General features: G+C 37.0%; 1 protein-coding gene across 6 annotated transcripts in view; it reads right to left on the minus strand.

Moving 5' to 3' along the window:
* LCLAT1 (lysocardiolipin acyltransferase 1) overlaps nt 1-20,056 on the minus strand; it is a 192,713-nt gene that overhangs the window by 5,177 nt on the left and 167,480 nt on the right. The window lies entirely within an intron of this gene.

Below are 20,056 nucleotides of genomic sequence, written 5' to 3' on the forward strand. Positions count from 1 at the left end.
TCTAAAAAAATTACATGGGAGAACTGACATGACAGCTATTAACGATGTGAGAGGATAAAGTGGAATAAATGAGCTCAAATTTTCTGGCTCAGAGTACTGAGTGAATGGTGATGTCTTTGAGATTAGAAATATAAGTGGAGTTTAAGATTTTTAGGGAAACATGAGGATCACCCAGTTGAATCCTGTATACAAGGCCCAGAGTAAGTTTTTCATCCATGGCACACAGCAGGTTGGTGTGCAATCTCTGAACGTTACTTTCTTCCATACCATACTCTTTTCAGTGAGAGCCCTTTCATACATTATTTGTGATAAAACTATATGATGCAGGCAAAATTAATCTGTGCGGACAAAAATCAAAACAGTGGTTGCCATGGATGGTGAGAACTGATTAGGAAGGATCATGAGGAAGTATTCTGGGTGGGAGAAAAATCCTAGATCTTGATTAGGGTTTGGATTACATCAAACTGTGTAAGAGTGCATCTCCATTTATATTTTACTTCAATATTACAAAGCCACTTCTCTCTATCTCCCCATGTGTACTCTTCCCACTGACAGGTTGTGCTCCTTTTAAAAAATTTTTCTTTACATTTAAGTTCAATTTAATTCACATCTAGTGTATTATTAGTTTCAGGGGTAGAATTTAGAGATTCATCAGTTGAATAATACCCAGTGCTCATTCCATCAAGTGCCCTCCTTAATTTCCATCACTCAAGTCCCTTCTGGCAACCCTCAGTTTATTTCCTAGAGTTAAGAGTGTCTTATGGTTTGCTTCCCTCTCTGTTTTTATCTTATTTTTCCCCCTTCCTCTATGTTCATCTGTTTTGTTTCTTAAATTCTGCATATGAATGAAATCATACAGTATTTGTCTTTCTCTGATTTCGCTTAGCATAATACCCTCTACTTCCATCCACGCTGTTGCAAACAGCAAGATTTCATTCCTTTTGATGGCTGAGTGGTATTCCACTATATATATTACATCTTCTTATGCATTCACCTGTCGATAGACATCTGGGCTCTTTCTACGTTTTGGCTATTGTGAACCTTGCTGCTATAAACACTGGTATGCATGTGCCCCCTTCAAATTACTATGTTTGAATCCTTTGGATAAATAACCTAGTAGTGCAATTCCAAGGTGGTAATGCAGCTCTATTTTTAACTTTTTGAAAAACCTCCATGCTATTTTCCAGAGTGGCTGCACCAGTTTGCATTCCCACCAACAGTGTAAGAAGGTTCCCCTTTCTCTGCATCCTCACCAATGTCTGTTGTTTCCTGAGTTGTTCATTTTAGCCATTCTGACTAGTGTGAAATGGCATATCTCATTGTGGTTTTCCCTGATGCCAAGTGATGTGAAGCATTTTTTCATGTGTCTGTTAGCCATCTGTATGTCGTCTTAGAGAAATGTCTGTTCATGTCTTCTGCCCACTTCTTGACTGGACTGTTTTTTGGGTGTTGGATTTGGTAAGTTCTTTACAGATTTTTTATCTGATAAGACATTTGCAAGTATCTTCTCCCATTCTTTAGACTGCCTTTTAGCTTTATTGACAGTTTCCTTTGCTGTGCAAAAGCTTTTTATCTTGATGAAGTCCCAGTAGTTCATTTTTATTTTTGTTTCCTTGCCTTAGAAGACGTGTAGAGCAAGAGTTGTAGCTGAGGTCAAAGAGGTTGCTGCCTGTGTTTTCTAGGATTTTGATGGATTCCCATCTCACAAATGTGAATTTTAGTGTAAGAAAGTGGTCCAGTTTTTTCCTTCTTCTCGTGGCTGTCCAATTTTCCCAGAATCATTTGTTGAAGAGACTTTTTCCCATTGGATATTCTCTCCTGCTTTGTTGGAGATGAGCTGACCATAGATCTGAAGGTCCATTTCTGGGTTCTCTATTCTTTTCCATTGATCTGTGTGTGTCTGTTTTTGTGCTAGTACCACATTGTCTTGATAATTAAAGCTTTGTAATACAGCCTGAAGTCCAGAATTGTGATGCCTCCAGCTTTCAACATTTTTCAACATTCCTTTGGCTATTCAGGTCTTTTCTCGTTTCACACAAATTTAGGATTGTTTATTCCAGCTCTGTGAAAAATGGTCTTTTGATAAGGATTGCATTTAATGTGTAGATTGCTCTGGTTAGCAGAGACATTTTAGCGATATTTATTCTTCTAATCCATGAGCACATAATGTTTCTCAATCTCTTTGTGTCTTCTTCAAGTTCTTTCAAAAGTGTTCTATAGTTTTCAGAGTACAGATCCTTTTACTTCTTTGGTTAGGTTGGTTACATTCTTTTTTTTTTTTTTTTTTTTTTTTAAATGATTCTTTAAGTCTTCTGTATACATCCAACTATCTGTCTGTCTACTCCATGATTTGCTTCAATCCAGGTTTGGATTTGGTTTCATAACTGTCTTATAAATATAATCAGCCCCTGACAAAGACTGTGGTCTGAAAAATGAAAACAGCTATGTCAACAAGGCTTAGATTTAAAATTGGAAGGACAGTCTTGCAGGGATGCTGAGCATTGTTTATATGAGAGTGGAGGTGGACGAAAGGCCTGTGCAGGACATGGCTGTAGTGGAGGCAGATCTGAAAGCTTCAAAAAAAGGTGAGGCTGGACCTTTTTGACTCCAGCAGGAAGTTCACTTTGTCTCACAGTGGAGGAAATGTCACTTCCTGTCACTTGTCGTGCCACTTAGCCTCTTATTCAGAACTGAGTGCCTGTCTTATTTACTTTCCAAACTCTGCTGTAATCAGTATTTCTGCTTCACCTTCTGCCCAGACCCTTCTCCAAAAGGGCTGCTAGTCTCATCCGCCTTACTGGTCCACAGCCCAGGCTTGCCCACTTCCCCAGGCCACTCCCACCACTCTCCTGTCACACCACATCGCTTCACATAGCTTCTCCTCTGCAGCTGCTCGAGTGAGCCAGCCTTCTTCCACAGGTGGTCCTTAATGCTAATGAACAGCTATCAAAAAGGACAGGACTACACTAGTAAGAAACTAAATTGCTTTTGCTTTCAACTCTCTTCTGGATAACCTGTAGGGAATGGTTTGACACAATGTGAACATGTGTCTGTTCAGGATGTAAATGGCAAGTTTTGAGACCCGTGTGAGTATCATTTATAATAGAGATGTTCCTAAGTGAAAAATTCTAGAAACACTGCCATGCAGAGCATGGTGGGATGTGGAAGCAGACAGCCCGCATTCAAATCTTCGTTCTGCCTCTTACTGACTTGTCTTAGGCTTGCTTGGTTCTTGTATCTGCAAACTACCTCACAGGGTTGTTGTGAGCACTAAACAATACATATAACCACACATAAAATAGGGTCTGATACATAGTAAGCACGGGATAAATGTTAACTGCAAACAGTGATTACTGAATCACAATGCTAGCATTGGGCTCTAATCTGTCCCTCTAACTTTAGCCTGTATTAGCTCACCAATGCAGCATGGTATTTGCAGAGGGAAAACTGCATTCACATACCTTCTCTATACTACTGTCCAGGGTGTTATTCATCTGAGTCCTGAAGATGCCAATCAGGGACCTCCTGCCTTCTACACAAGTCAAGCATTCAAACTGCCACTCCACAAAACTGCCAAGAATATTCCCTCTGCCTCAAATATACAGTCTTTTCCCTGAAATCTTTTCTCTCCACTCTAAGGTCTACCTGTAATCTCAAGAAGATTGCATTCCAAGAAGAGCTTTCTTCAAGTATCCAGGTCCAGAATGGTCCTGCTCTCTGGCATGCTCCGGACACATATGTTGTGTGCTTGTTTGGGCACTCGTCTGCCATCCTGTCCTCTCTTACTGGAAGCTCACAGGAACCCAGTCTCCCAGGGCGTCATAAATACTTGAAAGGGAAAGGACCATATCTCTGCTTTGGATCCTAGGTACCGAGCACAATGCCCTGCACTTAAGACAAGTTCCAGAAATGCTTCCTTGACCAGTATTTTTATGGTCTGATATCTTCTCATCTAGAAATATAAGAGGGAATTATAATGCCTTGTATGTGAGGTTGTTATAAACAGTGCAGTGAACATAAAGCTCTTTGCATAGTGCTGGGCACAAAGAAAGCTCTTAATGTTAGTATGATTATAACTTCTATATTCAGTTAATGAGATCTACCTGCTGCATTGGATTTTTTTTTTTTTTAATTTATGTTCTACAGATTCTTGGTTCTGAAAGAATTATAACAATCTTGGGTGGTGGGGTGTCACCTTACAAAAAGGCAATATTCCAAAAATTTCCAAAAATTGCTTTTTTTGGAATTTAGAACTTTGGAGTGATAGAACTCAACATAACTAAAATAACTATGTTACAAGCAAGAGACAATGCTGTAATGTGAGAATCTAAAGGCAACGAAGTGAGAAAGGAAGAACTACAGAGGTTGGGAGAAGAGACAGCTTATACTAGTTGCTCATTGCCTTGAGCTGTACTAGATTCTTAAGCATCAGAGAGACTCAAATGCATTCAAGCTGAGCAAGAGAGAAGGAAAGGGACCAAGGCTTTTTATGTCCTGATACCTTTTATGTCTTGATACTTCATAAACTTTCTACTACGTTTCTTGTCTCCAGACAACCCAAAGCCACACGGAACGCTTTCTTGCTAATAGAGGAGCTTACTTTTCACATCACCCTATCAAGACCTCCTGGCCCCATGGCCTCTAGCCTGAAGGAGCCATTACTATCAGACAAGTTAGTTTCCTCTCAGAAGGTAACAACAGGTAAGGGTGAGCAGGGCTTGCTGCTTCATTCCTAAGTGACAATACTGAAATGGATATTCAGGAGTTGAAATGTGCCTTTATTTCACTTACCAGCTTGTAAAAGGGCTAAAATAATACAATAGTATAATAAGAGAGAAGTTCCTCCAACTACAAAGGATTGATAGTCTTGAAATCTTTTGGTATGAAAACAAAATCCTTTTAAATAAAAATTAAGATGGCTGCCATCAGTAAAAGCCATTTAAAAAAAGATCTCATTGCTTTTTATATAGCTGAGATTATCAATCTAAATGCTATCTAGCCACCTTGTCACCTGCCGATATGCTTAGAAAATGATCTGTTCCCAATACTGTGTCTTCTGCAAAATTTCAAACTTTATTATTATTATGTAAAGCTATCAGGTGTTAGAATACCCACACTCATCTGGGCGCATAGATGTTTCTTTTTCCCCCCTGGGAGAACAGGACAAACACTTACTTCTTATCTTTAGTCTAAGACTGACACTAAGGGCATTTCCAATACTTGTCAGGTCTAAGTAACCAACAGAGGATTAAAAGACAGGCCTGGAATTTAAATGTAATATGCAGAAGGGAGTGTCTCCAAGCATATCAAGTTGGGCCCATGATCATTACAAGAGTCTATTCAATATGAAAAGCTCACTGGGAGTGGGAGAGAACCAATTCTTTACACATTTGTAGGTTTCAAAATGAATGAACTGCTGGAAGAAATCCTGGGTTGCCCACAGCTTCTAAAGGATACACATTCAATTATATAGTTCAGTGGCAGAATAACAGAAGTGCAAACTTTTTCTTTTTCACCCAAAGTGGTCTTAAATTTTAATTATTAACTATTATTTCCTTTCTCCATTCTACAATAAGACAAAGAAAACATGCAAAATACACAAAAATAGAATTTATTTGGACTTCAACTTTAATACTTTTAAAAAATTAAAAATCTGCATAAGCCTATTTTCAATTAGCCACATCTAAGTCCATAAGTCTAACTACATATATTGGAGAGTCTTAAATAAACTAGCTTGTCATCTAAGATGCATTTGTGTTAAGAGAAAATGCTGAAGCTACTGGATTTGTCCACTATTTTTCAGATTAAAAAAAAATTACTCCCAAATGATCAAAGTTGGATTTAGTAACTCCACAATCACTCACTGTGTCACTTTAACGCTGACATATACTAGTACACAGCTAATATTAAGTATGACAAATTGGAACTAGTCAGTGCACTTTGAAGAATGGTTCAGAACTGATAGATTTTGATATATTTAGACTAAAAATACCAATAAATAAGACACCTTTCAGCTTCAAAATGGCATGCATGAACCATTTAAAATCAGCTGGTATTAGGACTCAGTACCATTTTCTTGGAGAAAACACTGCTTACCACTGAGAATGTTATTCATTTGTCCTTCTGTGTAAGTTGAATATTTTAAGAAATGAAAAGTAGATCACTTCTGGTCCTGTCCCTCATTAGCCCTCTGACCTTAGCATGTTCACCAAAAGCCTCACCTATAAAAGCAGGTAAAAAAAAACGACCTGCCCTCCTAGGGTTGTGTGAGGACTGGCCAGGAGAAGGGCTATTAAATGCTTGGAGCACTGCCTGGCAGATGGTATGTGCTCTGATTTTTGTTCTTATTCCTCCAGGGGTGTGATTACCTGTAGTGCAGGGAGTCGAGGTTTAGGGTGCTACCCTTGATCCTCCTTCTGTCCCTGGACTTCCCCTGAGGAGGACTCCAAGTCTGCTATGGCACACCTTGTGCTCTATTTATTCCTGCCTACACTTACACCTCTCCCACAACAGAGAAGCAAAGTGTTGAGGAGCCTGGCCTTGGATCTAGGGGACAGGCCCTAATTCATCACCCAATACACATATTTCTCTACATCCCTACCAACTCATCCTTAGACATTTTCAGCTAAGTGTAGATATTAATCCTTGGATGGCACTCAGAAGTGGAAGGTGATGATCTGTGCTCCAGGATTGTTGGCCTCCTGCCCTATCTTGCTTTTAAGTCAAAATGAACACCTCCTCTTTCTAAAAGAGAACCAGCCTGCGCTTAAAAATCAACTTTCAGCTAGAAAGGTAATTAAAACTGAAAATGCTGTTTGTGAACAGTCTTGCTTATCCAACCTGAACTTGGTTCTTACAGGTAATTTCAGGGACACAGATTTTCACATTCCTATCCTAAATCTGTTAAACTTTTGTATAAATGCATGAATCTTTTCAGTTATGAAAATCTTCTGATGGGCATTGAATCTGAGTCTTCAAAAAAAGTTTCTAGGCAGAATGAAAACATGTTGACATTTCTCCACAATTTACAATATTGATGTATTAATAGATCATCAAAGGCAAGATCACAGTATTATATATTTGTTAAGGCCAGACTCACATATATACACACATATATACACATATTTATATAAAAAGTATGTCTTGAAAAAGAGATCTATAAACTTTTGAAAAATAGGACCATATTATATGTACTGTTCTATAACTTGTTTTTTCATGCATCTTTCCAAACAGGTCATTAAAGATTTTCTAAAATGTCAATTTATGGATCCATGACATTTGTTTATATAGAAATCTTTAAAATTCCTTTGTTTTCAGATATTTAAGTTGTTTCCCACACAAACAACATTTAAATTGATCTTTTTGTAACTAATGATAGTGATTTTTCTAGGATAAATTCCCAATAAACTGAATTGCTGGATTAAAGATATGAACATCTCCTCAACAGACTTTTTGCTACATAAAGGAAACTGACCCCTGGAACGTTCAATTTAAACACAAGAAATGTATGATAGAGCTTTCTTTTCATACTTACTAATGTTTGGTATTATAATTTTTATAAAGGTGCCAAAGTATATCATTTTGTTTTAATTTGTAGGTCTTTAATTAGCTTAACAAGTCCATTGGAAGTATATACTGGTAGACTGCCTTGCCTGTTTTGAAAATTCAGTTTTTTATCTTATGGTGTATAAGAAAGCTACCTTCCACCTTATGTTCATGGCGATTTTATCAGCTGGTCACGAGTGTTTCCCTGGCCATAGGGAACTGATTTTGTTGGATTTGATGCTTTGTGAAAGCAGCTTCATTTCTTCTATCTAGTCCCTATCTGCTGTTTGTCTTTTTTTGGCCAATTTGCAAAGCTCCTTCTTTATCATGAACTATTAATATTAAGCCTCTATTTTTTGTTGCAAATGTGTTTACAAATCCATGATCTATTGCTTTTATTTATGGCATTTCCCCCCAATACTTGTGTGTGTCTATGTGTCTATACAAGTTCATTTCTCTTTCTGTTATAGCTTTTGGATGCCTATTTTTATCTCCCCCTACCCCTAGACTGTATGTATATTTTATATTTTTCTACAAGATAAAAAAAACCACTTTTTCCATTTAATTTTATATTTCAATTTTCTTTCAGTAGACGTCAGGGTTTTTCTACCATCCTTTACTAAATGATTCTTATTTTCTCCACTGTTTTGAAATACCAACTTGGTCTTACTTTAAATTCTCAAATATACAAACATCTAGTTTCCCTTCTCCCGTATGCTCCACTTATCTGTGTCGATTCCTGTTCCAAAACCACCATACTGATGTCCTTAGTGACTAAACCTGGCAAAGCAAATCTGCCTGTTTTCTTTTTCATACTATACTTGACTCTCCTGCTGGCAATTCTTTTGCAATATAAACTTAAGAGCATTTAATTCAATTTTAAAATAACCATCCCCCAACTTATCCTGAAATTGCATTTGCATATTTACATTATAACTTTGAAATAACTGATGCTTTTATACTGTCTTCTCCTCTAAGAAAAAAGTATCCTTTTCCATTTGCTCAAATCTTATTTTAGGCCTTTCAATAAGATTTCAGTTTTCTTCAGAAAGCTTCTGTGACTTCTTTTAAAATTTATACTCAAATAATTTAAGAATTTTTGCCATTATTGTGAAAGGAATATGTATTCCTACTGCTGTTAGGCAATCACTGCTTCAGTAGAGAAAAATCTGTTTGCTGTACATTTGTACAGCAAATGTAGCCATTTTAACACATTTTCTTACTACATTGGGTTGTTTCTTTACTACATTCTTTTTGATTTTGTGGATATTCTGTCAGCAGCAAAAAACAGTTTTAGGTTCAATTTTTCTCCTCTTTAAGGTAGTCTTAGTGCTTTCACTAGCATTTAGTTGCTAATAAAAAGGTCAATGGATTTAGGGCTTTAGTAGGAGATCCTTGTTGCTGAGTTTTGGCAAAACAGTAGTCTATTTTTATTAGTTAATTTCTATTTTGTTTTAGTTTTTATTAGGAGTGGCTTAAAATTTATCAACTATCCTTTCAGCATCTATACATAAGATCAAATTTCTTTATTAAAGAAAATACTGGGTAAACATCTGTATGAATCAGAGTCACAGATATTATTAAAAGGAAATATATGAGAAATGCAAAGAGAATTTTAAGATTCTAGTGTAGGCTTCTGTGCCTTTCATAATAGATCACCAGTAATAAAATCAATTACATAAAAGAACTGAATAACTTGATAAATGTGATTTAATAAGATTATATAGATCTATATATCTTTTAAAACTATTTTAGAGGGTGGTAGTATCCATGGAACACTAATAAATTATTTACTTGGTGATAAGAGATTTAGACACATTTATAAAAGTTGAAATAGGGCAGCCTGGGTGGCCAGCAGTTTAGTGCTGCTTTCAGCCCAGGGCTGGATCCTGGAGACCTGGGATTGAGTCCCACGTCAGGCTCCCTGCATGGAGCCTGCTTCTCCCTCTGCCTGTGTCTGTGCTTCTATCTCTGTGTCTCTCATGAATAAATAAATAAAATCTTAAAAAAAAAAAAAAAAGGTTGAAATATTATAAGCCACATACATTCCACATCAAAATCCCATTAAAGAAAACATATATATATATACATATATAAATAAATGTCCCCCCTTCTGCAGAACACTTTTATTTATTTTTAAAAAGATTTTATTTGTTCAGGAGACACACACACACACACACACAACACACACAGAGAGAGAGAGAGAGAGAGAGAGGCAGAGACATAGGCAGAGGGAGAACCAGGCTTCCTATGGGAGCCTGGTGCAGAATTCGACCCCAGGACCCTGGAATCATGCTCTGAGCTAAACACTGAGGGCCCAGGTGCCCCAGCAGGACACTTTTAGATAACTCTTGATGAAAGGTGAAATCAATAGAAAAATTATTAACTACTTAAAAAGAATGAAAAATGGAATCAATAGGATAGAGTGAAGGCTATACTCAGTAATACATGCTTCATTATTATAGGAGAAAAACGAAAAAATAAACTACTAATCTCAGAAGTTGGGGAGGAATCCAAAGGGAAATATAGGGAAAAAGATTATTACAGATAAAAAGCAATAACTAATGAAACAACACTAAGAAATAGTGAAAAACAATAAATACAAAAACTAGTTATTTGACAAGATCACTACTAAACTCCATGAATGTGATTAGTGGAAGAAAGACCATAAATATTTAAGATTACAGATAACAAAGGAAACAAAATCATAAAGAGATTAAAAGAATTATGTGAATCTACACATAAAACTGCATAGATTTGCATACAATATAACATATAGTATGCACATACAAATATACTATGCTTGATAGTTATAGTGCTTGATAAAATTTTGTGTTCAATTTTTACCAGAAATACAAACTATTATGTCATTATTGTGTAATAGGGACAAAGCACACAGGTGCTAATTTTATAGGCAGGCTACCCTAGCAGCTGTCCTCATGTACCATGTCTCCTCAATCACAGGGATTTTAGTGCAGAAATTACATAGCAAAAATAGCAAGGAACAAAACAAAATAATGTGCTGTGAAGTAAAGGGACAAGAATCCTAGTTACAAATTCATTCCGGGACTTATTAAGCATAACCGCCACTTACATTTGTGCATGTGTAGATTGTGTTACTGATGACATGAACTTATTTTGCCTATTCTTTGAAAAATTCATACTCTGCTCATTATTCTTCAAAAAAAAAAAGCTAAAATGATGTTGAGAGAAGACATTCAAAATGCAATGGGAAAAACAAGAACAATAACAAAATATAATTTGCCACTGCTGAACTCAACTCAATTTGTTTAAATGTTCCAAAGCCGCAGACCATGAATCAGTACTAGATTAAAGGATCTAAAGTGTCAACATATGCACACTCTACTAATTTGCTGGTCTTCAAGTTAAATGAGACCAGAGACCACACATTATTAGTCTCTACAGTCTGATGTTAGGGTTGAAGAGGACTGATAACGCACTTGGACATTACCATTTACAGAGTGCCTACAAAGTGCTAGGCATTTTTAATTCAACAAGTTCTCTTTTGAGCACATACTCCCTATGCCAGACACAGCTATAGGCTTTGGGGTTACAGTGATATACAAAAGGAAGATCTCTGCCCTTCTGGAGCTTTAAAATATTATGATCTTTAACAACCCTTGTGATATTATCCCTCTTTTATAGTTGTAGAGACTGAGGCACAGAGAAATCACTTGCTGAAGATTAATCAGCAGTTAATCAGCAATCAGCTGTGTTTGACTCAAAGCCTTTCCACTACCCTACTCTACCTTCTAAGAACTGCATATTAAAAACAGGAGCTATAGAGTCAGACTGACCTGGTTTTATACCTAGGCATAGTGACCTTTGTGACCTTGAAGTTACTTAACCTCCCTACGCCTCAGGTTCCTGCTCTTCAATCTGGGAATAAGGCTTCCCTTGGCAGGTTAGCAGAAGTAAGAGAAGGCGTGTGGATCAGCCAGTTTATAAAGGTAGTCTACTGTACTCACTAATGAAACCAATACTTTGTATATGGAAGATCTTCAAGTTTTATTCAAGTTTCTTTTAATACTGCACTATTATTATTTTCATCTTTTAAGCACATCATACACACGTTCTGATTAAGAGTTTTGCTATGGTTTTATATGAAGTATAAACAATTGGATCTTATGTAAAATTCTGTTATGCACTCCTGGAGTAAGTTCAATTGATTGATCCATCCAATCACAAGCTAGACCCTTCCACCCACTTTGTGGCAGCTATCTAAACTACAGTGGAGTATCTAAGTTACAGTTTTGTAAATCTTTAAAAACTTATGCTAATAACAATACAGCCCAACTTATTTAAAAACAATGCCCACAAAGGCTAATGTTACTTTACTACTCTCCCTATATCTTAATATTTTTTTTTTAGATTTTTACTTATGAGAGAGAGAGAGAGAGAGAGAAAGAGAGGCAGAGAACACAGGCAGAGGGAGAAGCAGGGAGCCCGACATGGGACTCGATCCTGGGACTCCAGGATCATGTCCTGGGCCCAACGCGGTGCTAAACTGTGGAGCCGCCTGGGCTGCCCGATCTTAACTTTTTTAAAAAAGATTTTATTTATTTATTCATGAAAGACCCAGAGAGAGGGGCAGAGATACAAGCAGAGGGAGAAGCAGGCTCCATGGAGGGACCCAATGTGGGACTCAGTCCTGGGTCTCCACGATCACGCCCTGGGCCAAAGGCAGGAGCGCTAAACTCCACCCAGGCATCCCTCTCCCTAGATCTTTATTGTGTAAATGATTATGCATAGAACAGAGTCTTCTCTGCAATTTCATCCTTTTTTCCTCTGAGAAGAAAAGTAAGTTTGGTCGAGGGTGGGGTATTATTAATGGGGTCCAGGGCAATTGCTGTCTTCAAGAGCAAGACAAATAGAGTAGAAGGTGAAGGTCTCTGGTTGCTGATGATTTCTCTCCTTTCGCCTGCCCTGAGTTCTACACTGGGAGCCACACTGGTCGGTCAGAAGTGGTTGTGAAACCGCCTTAGGCTTGCGCCACATCTCCTGTGACATACCTTCTCCTTAGATGATCCAAGAACTAAATTACCTTGTTTTTAATCCCTTAGGAATCAGAACTCCTGTTTAGTGAGCTTGACTAGGTTTAGGGATCTCAGTAAAACAAGGCTTCCCTGATCAACCAGGCGTGATCCAACCACAGCTGCATGCACTCCACAGTGGGGGCTTATTAATCCACAAGACCCTTTGTTTGATGAAAGGCATGAGGGGAGAGATACCTGAGCACAAGGCTATGCCGATTTTGAAGGCTGTTTCCCACTTCATTCCACCACCACCTGCTTATACACTGTTTTCCAAATGACCAAATTAAATATTCCACCAAGGAATTATATTTTATGCTTTTTAGTAGAAATAATAATTTGTTCCTTCTTGTCTTTGTACTTTGTTTTAACAAGTCCTGTAAGGTGAAGTACAAAGTGAGCTGGTGGTAGTGGTGAAGCAAGTAGATTAATATGGGGAATACGGGAGGTGCTTGGGTGGCTTAATCAGTTAATTGGTCCAACTCTTGGTTTCAGCTCAGGTCATGATCTCAGGGTTGTGAGACTGAGCCCTGTGTTAGGCCTTGCTGCGCATGGCACCTGCTTAGGATTCTCTCTTTCTCTCCCTGTCTGCCTCCCACCCTCAAAAAAAAAAAAAAAAAAAAAAAAGTATGTATACACACAGAATACTCAAAACTTCAAACGAATGCTTCAAACGAAAAAGGATGCTACTACTGGGATGAAGGGATAATCTGACAGAACTGTGACCTCTTTTCTACTGAGAGGATAAAGAATCAGGCTGTGGGTAGCTCAACCAAAGGACAAAAGTCTCAGTTTCTTCCAAGATGGCAAAAGAACAGTAGGCTCTATTCTTACATAGTATATGGAGTATCTTTTGAAGTTTAAAACAAGAAAAAGTAAATAGATTTGATGCAGTTCAGACGGATGTGTTTCAAAGAACAGAGCTGACCTACTGATAACAACATTGTAGGCCATTTTGATACCTCTGGCCAAAAAAGGTTACATTTCTCTTTTCCTTTTGGCATGTTGTTTCCCTTTTTGTACTTCTCTTTGTTTTTAAATTATATGTGGATAAAACTCGAAGAAAGATTAGAGAATTGGATTCTAATCCAAGTATTCTATATCTTTTTAAGTGATCAGAATACCATCAAAGTGGCAGTCTACATCTGTAAACTTACATTCTTGGTTTTGAGTAACTGTGGTCTGTTATGTGCTCTGCCAGGCAGAAAACTCATTTGCTTGCATCCCATGGAGTCTACTTAGAATCAACTGCTGATTGGGGAAGGGAATATTCCATGTAACAATGTTCTTTCTCGGTATTTTATGCCTCAGATTAGAGAGGATCAAAGATTCTTCTAAATAGTCCCCAAATGTCAACCAGAACTTTCTTAGTGTTGACAAACTTCTCAAAGCAATTCTCTCCAAAGCATCAATGAAGATTGGAGGTAGGGAGAGATATTAAGGGTGAATTTATTTTCTAGTAAACTTTGTTGAGTTTCATCAGAAAGCAGAGGTCAGGGTTATAATCAAGCCCAGTTGTTTAGTAAATTCTATTACATTTGAGCAGCAGAGGGGTGGAATCAGGACTGGAGGCCAATAAGGTAAACCAAGTATTAAGCAAATGTTTTCTTTGGAAACAGTCATCAGGAAACAGGAAGCAGAAGGAGAAAAGAGTTTCCATCTAGCGATCAATTCCAGTGAATCAGTATAAAAAGTCATTGGAATAATAAGTAGACTTTTTGTTTAAAGCCAGTTATAAACACACTCATCACCAGGGATTGCAAAGCTACAATGAGATATTGCTTCACACCTATGGGAATGGCTAAAATCAAAAACACAAGAAACAACAAGTGTTTATACGTGGAGAAAAAGGAACCCTCATGCTTTGATGGTGGGAATGTAAATTGGTGCAGCCACTGTGGAACTGTGGAAAATAGTATGATGGTTCCTCAAAAAATCATTTAAAATAGAAATATCATATGATCCAGTAATTCCACCACTGGATATTTACCCAAAGAAAGTGAAAACACTAATTCAAAGGTTATATGCACTTCTGTTTATTGCAGTATTGTATACAAGAGCCAAGATATGGAAGCAACCTAAGTATCAATCAATAGATGAACGAATACAGATATAGTGTATTTACATATGCAATGGAATATTACTCAGCCATAAAAAAATGAGATTTCGCCATTCATGATGACATGGACATACCTAGAGTGTATTATGCTAAGTGAAATAAGTCAGATGAAAAATATCATGATTTCACTTATATGTGCAATCTAAAAAAACAAATGAATAAAGAAACAAAAAAGAGAAACAGACCTGTAAATATAGAACTAGTGATTACCAGAGGGGAGAGAGATGGAGGATAGGCAAAATGGGTGAAGGGAATTGGACGATATAGGCTTCCAGGTATGAAATGTATTAAGTCATAGGAATAAAAGGTACAGCATAGGGAATATAGTCAATCTATTGTAATAGCACTGTATGGTGACAGATGGTAGTAGCTACACTTGTGGTGAGCACAGCATAAGGTATAGAGCTGTCAAATCACTGCTGTAGCCTGAAACTGATGTAACACTGTGTGTCAATTATACTTCAATGAAAATCAATCTTAGTTATACGGACAGTCAACATCTGGACGAATAGCTAGCAATCCTGAATTTTAAATTGGGAGAATAACAATAAATTAGGAAAGCAAATAAATATATGTAGTGGAATGAACCGTATCTCCCTGAAAACTCACATCCACCAGAATTTCAAACATAACCTTATTTGGAAATAGGGTCTTGGCATCTTGGCAGATGTAATTAAGCCCTGAATTGAGATCATACTGGATTCAGGAGACTTAAATCCTATGGAAATGTCCTCAGAAGAGACTGAAAAGGACACACAGAGATACGGAGAAGATCTTTATATGAAGATGGAGGCAAAGATGGAGTTATGTGTAGCCACAGGCTAAGGAACACTAGGCAGCACTGAGAAAGCTCTAAGGAAGAATTCTCCCTGAGGGCCATACCTCAGGAAGAGGTATGGCCCTGCCAGCACTTGATTCCAGGCTTCTGGCCTCCGGAGCTGTGAAATAATAAAGCTTCAGGTTTTTTTAAGCCACCTAGTTTGTGGTGATTTTATTCATAGTAGCCTAGGAAACTAATACAGCATCCATTAAGAAATATAAAATATCAAGGTTTATTTTTCTCTTTTTTAAAGTTTTATTTTTATTCAAGTAATCTCTATACCCAATGACCCCCAGATGGAAGTTGCATGCTCCTCTAACTGAGCCAGCCAGGTACCCCTGTTTTTTTTTTTTTTTGTTTTTGTTTTGTTTTTTGTTTTTGTTTTTCAGTCTTCATTTTGGGGATGAAAACTTTTTTCCTAAAGTTTCATTGGAGTTCTGAGTTATGAAGTAGCATTTTGAGAATAAAGAGCAAAGTTACCAGTTAGAAAGAGCTTCATGAAAAAGCTAGATTTTATTTTCTAAATTTATCTAAATAGGTTGACTGCGGAGAATGCACAGTTAAAATTTTATGGCAATTCCTACAAACTGCAGAGATGCATTCCTGAGGAAGCGAGGCTATGGCAGTGGTTCTCAACCTTCAGTGGCCTCAGAATCACCTGGGGAACTAGCTGAAAATTAAGAGTCCTGGATTTCATTCTCAAAGATTCTCATTTAGCATGTATGGGTGAGATCAAGAAGTTCACATTTTAACAGACACTCCAGAAATTCTGATCTCATAGAGGGTTGAAGGACCACATTTTGGAAAATATTGGGTTATAGGTATAGTTCTAAGCAGAGGAGGCCAAGGGGAATTGTGTTTAAGAGTTGGACTCTACACTGGGTGTTATTCTATATGTTGGCAAATTGAACACCAATAAAAAATAAATTTACAAAAAAAAAAAAGAGTTGGACTCTAGAATCAAGTTAAGACTGGGATCTTAGTCTAATTCCACTCCTTGTTAATATGTGGCCTTAGAAACATACACTGCCTCTGGGAGGATTATTTGAGGTAATCCTTAGAGATCAGTGAATGTTGTCTATTAAAGTTATTTTTAAATTAAGGTAAAACAGTTTGCCCTAATTCACATTATATAGTGACTTACTTACAACAGTAACTGCCTTAAGATGTGTCCCTATAGAAGGAGATGTGATTGAAAGAGTTTATTCCTCCTCTGGGGCAATGGAGAAAGATCTTGCCTGATATTATTTTAGATAATTAGGGGACAGTGAGAGGGCACAAAATGATTGGGATTGGGCAGAAAGAATTTTAAAGGGAAAAAGGCAAAGATCAACTCTGCCAACACTGCAATTTTGCCTGAAAACTCTCATGGTTACTAAGTTTACCATAGAAAATCATTTCTCACTGCATTTGACCTACTGAGGCAGTTATGAACCTGGCTGGACTAGAGAGAGTGGCTTGCCTGACTTCTAATTCAGCTTAGTTTCTCAGTCAATCCCTAAACCTTCATATACCAGGAAAAGACAGAAATTTTTAAAAAAGAGATACATAAGAAAAGTCCTTTTTATTAGTAGTAGAACGCTTAAGTTTCCTATTTGTAGAAATCTGCATCAGTGGGATAAGGGGGGGCGGGGTAGAAGTGCTGAACTTGAGTGAGAATGCAGCCACCTAACAGAGGCTTCCTGATTATGGCAGGGAGTGCTGAAATTCTGCTGGTCTGCATCCTCAGGCTAAGAGGAAAGCTGTGGCCTGAGTCTTAGAGCCATGTGGTTGGTATACTAACATTTTACCACTTTCCGACACCAGTGTTCACTCAGCTGAGGCTATACTTAATAGCAGGGTTAGGCTTTTTACATTCCAGTGTTTATAAGTAGTATGTAAAGACCTAAAGTTTTAATGTATGATAACCAATGGTTCTCACCTTTCTTCCTAGACCTAGCTAGAAGCTCACCAGCACAGAGATGTTCAACAGGGGTTAGGTAGGGAGAGCAGTTTCAAAAATTAGTCCAAGTTACTAAGTAGAATATTCCTGGTCTCTCAATCCCACATATCTAAAATAACACTAAGTAAGTATATATCTATATTTCATTAATACAATAGCATTTATTACCATACATGTGGTATTGGAGGTCCTACTCATTGCAATAGGTAAAAAGAAAAGGCATACAGCTTGAAAAGGAAAAAGTAAAACTGTTTTTACTCACTGGCAATATAAAAACACTGTAGGATATCTTTAGCAATCTACAAATAAGCTACTGGAATAAGTAGATTTAGCAATACAAATTCAATATAAAAATTATTTATACATACTGGCAATGAACAACTGGAAATTCAAATTATAGAGACTACCATTTATAATATCAAAAATATGAAACACTTGGAAATAAACTTAACTAAATATGTACAAGACTGCAAACTATAAAACATTGCGAATAGAAATTAAAAAGGCCTGAGATGCCTGAGTGGCTCAGTGGTTGAGTGTCTGCCTTTTGCTCAGGTTGTGATCCCAGAGTTCTGAGATCAAGTTCCGCATCGGGCTTCCCACAGGGAGCCTGCTTCTCCCTCTGCCTATGTCTCTGCCTCTCTCTGTGTCTCTCTCACGAATAAGTTTTTAAAAACCTTTAAAACATCTACCATGCTTTGTATAAATTAACAATTGATCTAAATGTTATAAAGATATGTAAAAGAAATAGAATAACAAAACAATTTTGAAAAAGAACAAAGCTGGAGTATTCCACTAACTAATGTCAGGACTCAACTGTAACAGTACGTGAGGTACTGGAAGAGGGCTAGATGTATAGATCTGTGCAAGAGCACAGAGTCCAGGAACAGACTAACACTTAAACTGTCAATTTCTTTTTTTTTTTATTTTTAAATTTATTTGAGAGAGAGAGAGCGCGCGCACATGTGAGCAGTGGGAAGAGGCACAGGGAGAGGGAGAAGCAGACTCCTCAGTGAGCAGGGAGCCTAATGCAGGACTCAATCCCAGGACCCTGGAATCATGACCTGAGCCAAAGGCAAGACAAACCAACTGGGCCAGCCAGGTGCCCTGTCAATTTCATTTTCAATAAATTTGCATAAAAGACGGTCTTTACAACAAATGGTGCTGGAACAGGTGGTATCTACATGCAAAGGAAAACAAATCTGATGCTTACCTGATACCATATGCAAAAACTAACTCAAAATGCACCATAGACCTAAGTATAAAAGCTAAAACTATAAAAATTTCTGTAAGAAAACAAAATCATTTTGACTTGGGATAGGCAACAATTTCTTGGGACAAAAACAAAAAACAAAAACAAAAACAAAACAAAAAAACAACAAACAAAACCAAAAAAAACCCCAAAACCCATAACTTAAAAATGGCAAAATTGTACTTCATCAAAATTATACACTTTGGTTCTTCATCAGACAGCCTTAAGAAAATGAAATGGCAAGTCATAGACTAGGAGAAAAATATCTGCAGACCATGTATATGAGAAAGGACTTATATCCAAAATATATAAAGAACTCTTACAACTCAACAAGAAGACAACCTGGGTTGTCTTAAGAATGGGTAAAAAGATTGGATTTGACACATCTCCAAAGATACATGAAAGCCAAATAAGTCCAAGAAATGCTACTTAAACATCTTTAGTTATTAGGGAAATACAAACTAAAACCACAATAAGATACCACTGCACATTTATTAGAATGGTCAGAATTAAAAAGGCTTTTTTGGTGAGGATGCCAAACAATTGGAACTCTCTAGACTATTGATGGGAATGGAGGAGAGCACAGTCACTTGGGTAGTTGGCAGTGGCTCAACAATCCCACTCCTAGGTTTCTACCCAAGAAAACATAAGCCTACACAAATTCTTTATACACAAATGTTCACACCAATTTTATATATAATAATTTGATATATAATATAATTTATATATAATATTCTAAAACTAGAAGCAACCTAAAATGTTTATCAGTCCATGAATGGGTAAACAAATTGTGGTATACTCCATGCAGCAGAATACCACTCAGCCATAAAAAAGGAATAAACTGATAAATGCTGAGTGAAAAAAGCCTGGCAGAGGAGACCATATACTACTTAGTTCCACTTAACATTAAAATCTAGAAAGGCAAAACCGACAAAAAGCAGATAAGCAGTTCCCGCAAATGGGATGCAGAGAATATGTTGGACTGTAAAGGGGGAGAGCATATGAAAGAACTTTTGGAGATGATGGTATGTTCTAAAATTTGACTATAATGGTAGTTATGTGACTCTGTGCATTTACCTAATTATACACTTAAAATGTATTTATATTTTTACAGAAAGTAAGTTGTACCTCTAAAAGCTTTTTTTAAAGCTTCTCAAATATATGCCCTAAAAACTACTTAAAGTGATAAAATATCATAAATTTGTAATATCTGCTAACGTCTAAATAAAGCTTTATTTAGGCTTATTGGATTCTAACCAAAATGTTAGAAAACAAAATATTTAATGTTTGAAACATATTCAAAATTTATTCTCATGCAGTAATT

The sequence above is a fragment of the Canis lupus genome, chromosome 12, assembly GCF_048164855.1.
Source record: "Canis lupus baileyi chromosome 12, mCanLup2.hap1, whole genome shotgun sequence".
In the NCBI taxonomy this organism is placed as follows: Eukaryota; Metazoa; Chordata; class Mammalia; order Carnivora; family Canidae; genus Canis; species Canis lupus.